The sequence below is a fragment of the Gymnodraco acuticeps genome, unplaced genomic scaffold (assembly GCF_902827175.1).
Source record: "Gymnodraco acuticeps unplaced genomic scaffold, fGymAcu1.1, whole genome shotgun sequence".
NCBI classification, from domain to species: domain Eukaryota; kingdom Metazoa; phylum Chordata; class Actinopteri; order Perciformes; family Bathydraconidae; genus Gymnodraco; species Gymnodraco acuticeps.
The window spans coordinates 1,342,957-1,346,798 of record NW_022990313.1 but is presented as its reverse complement, the minus strand read 5'-3'; the positions used below and the strand labels follow the sequence as shown (position 1 = coordinate 1,346,798).

Here is a 3,842-nt window from a genome sequence, read left to right as displayed (position 1 = left end):
TGAAATGAAATGTTAAACTACAGCATGTTATGTCATGTCCAAAATGTGTATGGAGTAATACATTTTGTTTTTGAAATTTTGATTGAAAATTCTTCTTATTTTTTCCACTTATTAATCAAATAAAGGCCCAACATTTAGATTTAGAAAAATCTCAAGTTTCCAAAATGTAAAGTCCCATAGTACTTTAACATAGAAATGATAATAACTTGTAAAGTAAGATAAAGAACCAAAAAAAGGACAAAGTCTGAAAAGATCACGGACAATTTTTATTACATACAATCAAGTTTGTGTGTTTTTTCTTTAATTTTCGTCATGTGGCAGTAAAGCTGAGATATTGAGGCTGTCTTGGGTCACATTGTGCTGGGACTGCTGAGTTGGAAGAGGAGGCGGCGGAGGACCCTGGACTGGCTGCTGGGGTGTTAGCTGCCAAGGACCACTGATTTGCTGCTGAGAAGGAAGAATGCAGCCTGGCGAGGAGAAGGAACGTAGCCCTGAGTAGTAGTGCTGGCTGGCTGGAGGGTACGGTACTGCTGCTGCTGTTGCTCCAAGTTGTGCTGCTGGTTCACCTGCTCTACGTAGCCACACTCCTGGGATCTCCACACTGATGCCGGAGGTGGGTTCCTAGGCCACTGGCTGGAACTCTGCTGGCGGTGAGGAGGCCGCTCTGCTGGCGGAGAAGTAGGTACTGCTGGGGAGGGCAGATGTGCAGACTGGGTTCACAGCCACTGGCCTCTGCTGCTGCGACTGTAATGCCGACGGGACATCTACGAAGGGACTGATCTGGTCACCAGCCGCTTTCCCTCATCCTGAACTGTCTGGACATCTTCCGGTAACTGGAAAGACAAAAACAAACAGCATAGGATTAATACAAGCTCAAATTTAGCATGCAATAAAATGTGTGACATCAAATAAATGAATTTTAAATGTATGCAATTTTATATACTTACTGGTTAAGAACTGTGGTGATGTCTTCATACGCAGGTTCCAGGCAGGCATCATACAGACGATCCAGTTCAGTTTCCAGGTACTTGCAGAAAGGAGTGGCTGCTCTCTAGTGATGAACTGAACCAGCCTTTCTTGGAGATCACGGGATGATGCTCCGGTAACTCTCATCTCCATAGGAGACTCGGGTTGGTCCTCAGCAGCTGTTCCTGTCCTGGAAGGAGGTCTCGGTGTAGGGTAGCCAGTGTACTTCTTGGTGGGCTCCCTGGATTCATCTGCAAAACTGCCTGCCATGGTACTGTCGTCACTCCCAGCCAGCTCACCCGTCTCAGCCAGGGCCAACTTGTCCTTAAACTGCAAAGACAAAAATAGAAAACAAACATAAGTACATTTGAAAGTTATATTTGGAAACAAAAATGTGGGACATTGAACATTTTCGACAAAGTTCCGTTTTAATTTAATATCAATGATATACTCACACTAGCTGGTGTTTCCTTGTTGTGACGTCTGATGTGTGGCTTCAGAAACCCAAAGACCCGGCGGATGAACTTGTCACGGTCATTCTCACTGTGTGACAGTTTGACTTACTTATTTAGGTTCTTTATTTACTTTTTTGGGGTGCCAGTCAGGTCTCTCTCGTGACGTTTCAGATTTTGATAGTCAGTCAGTTTTAGTAAGTACTGCACAAAGGTGTATCCATCTCACTGCAAACACCCAACATTGAATGACATTAGAAAATATAAGAAAGGACACAACTCAAAATGATAATAGCAAGTGTATTTTGAATACCCCACAAACAATCAAACAATCCTTCTTCCCACCGTTCAATTTTAAATCCAAAACGTTCCACTTCGGGTTTTCTTCAAAATAAATAAAACAGTCAATTTACCACGGGGGAATGTCAGTAATTTTTACTAATCCAGTCGGTTTTGGAAATCCAGTCCTGGTTTTCAAGGTGGTTGGGAGATGAGCGGCTCCTTTCAGTTTTGCAAACAATAATCCGGGAACGTGAAGCGACAGAAGGGTATGATGACGGCGGATCAGACAAACGGTAACACAGACTTTAAACAACCTAACTGCTGGTTTCTAAACGGATGAGCGTGTTGCTCCGACGATCTCTCTTGCTGCACACACACTTCCCCTTCCTGCTCCGTCTAACTATATAGGGAGAATTGAATGGAGACGCCAACCAACAGCGAATCGCTGGGTGGGCGTTACCGTGAGTGACTACCGGTGTTTACCTTTCCGGTTGTTACAACTGGCCTCCTCAGCAAGGATGGGGTCTTCCTCGTCACCACTCGACAGACCATCACCAGACCTCTTCTGGGATTTCTTCTTGGGTCGGCCCTCCCGCAGCTTTGAGAATCGAGTCCTCTGTGTTACCATTTCAGAATTGAATGATCTGCAATGACAGAAATCAAAACAAATAATTAGTACAATCATTGAAATGTTCATTGACATGTATGTCAAGTATCTGAAATAGATTTCAAATATTTGAAAGTGATTGAAATGTACATTTTTTTCTACTTACAATCCAACTGTACTCCGCAGCCTTTCCCTCCCATAGGTGCCTCTTGAATGCCTTCTCTTTGTACTGTTTGTCCTTTATGTCATACAGTAGCTTCTTACTCTTCACCCTGCAAGCGATTGCCTCCTCCTGCGCCTCTGTGAAGCTGTATGATACACCAGGGGGTGGGTTCTCTTCTGGGCCTTGCCTTTCCCTTTGTCGCCCTTGCCCACTTTAGGCTTGGACTTGCCTGCAGGGAGGGCGGGGGAGGCTGACTCATCTGAAAAGATACCAAATGGAAAACAAATTAAGTACATGCAGGACAACAATGTATGAGAATATATAACTAAATCAATTACCCCTCTTGCCCCCCATCCAGGGTTCGAGTTATGTGGGAGCCAATGGGAGCTGAGCTCCCATAAGGAGAGGTCTGAGCTCCCACGGACGCAGTGAAACCATACATCTGTGGGGGTCGCTAATACATTACCAGCAACCATTATTTTAATCACAAATAATGCATGTGTCAATGTAATGAGTATTATTTACGTTAACGAGGTAAATAGGCTAAAAGAAAACATGTTTTCCAAAAGAACTACGCATCTCTTGAATGACAATATGCCTGCACTGCACCTCCAAGCTGCGCAATACATTATTACGCAATCTATGCCGATGGTGTGTGTGTGTGTGTGTGTGTGTGTGTGTGTGTGTGTGTGTGTGTGTGTGTGTGTGTGTGTGTGTGTGTGTGTGTGTGTGTGTGTGTGTGTGTGTGTGTGTGTGTGTGTGTGTGTGTGTGTGTGTGTGTGTGTGTGTGTGTGTGTGTGACATTCAGGTTCATATTCAGGTGTATTCCGACAAAAAGGGGGGAACTGACCTTGAAAAAGGGAGAGGGACTTTCTTAACATTGAGTTCTCCCTTTTAAACTCCTTGTTTTTAAAGTTGGCGATGTCCAGTTGACTCTGCAACTCAGATTTGGAGAGAGTCTGGTCCAGCTCGCTTTCAGAGTCAGTAAGAGGCATGGCCTGAAAAGACAAACATTCACAAGATGTTACAAAATGTTCTAGCTAGCTTAAAGGTGGGGTAGGTAAGTTTGAGAGGCAGATTTGTTCCGGCTGTGTATTTTCAAATTATAGCGTACTCGAGCTGGTTTCTCCAAAATTACCTACCCCACCTTTAAGCCTAAGGTACATTTTAAAAAGAAAATAAATCTAAGACAACCTCAAAGACAACCTAACATTTTCACTAATTTCCTCAAGATATCAACTAGGCATTCAGAGAAATTATTAGAATTATTTTATTACTTTGCTCCCCATTTATTTTTTTTAGCAACTGAAATTATGGTTAGCTAAATATTAATGCTGTCAAAATTATTGCGTTAACGGCGGTAATTAATTTT

General features: G+C 43.3%; 1 long non-coding RNA gene across 1 annotated transcript; it reads right to left on the bottom strand.

Moving 5' to 3' along the window:
• Nucleotides 1-993: 993 nt before the first annotated feature.
• On the bottom strand, nt 994-3,469 carry LOC117550409. The gene is made up of 4 exons (XR_004569635.1): nt 3,321-3,469; nt 2,474-2,729; nt 1,422-2,344; nt 994-1,296 (listed from the first exon to the last, which is right to left on the bottom strand). It is a non-coding gene; the product is annotated as an uncharacterized LOC117550409 (long non-coding RNA).
• Nucleotides 3,470-3,842: the final 373 nt, after the last annotated feature.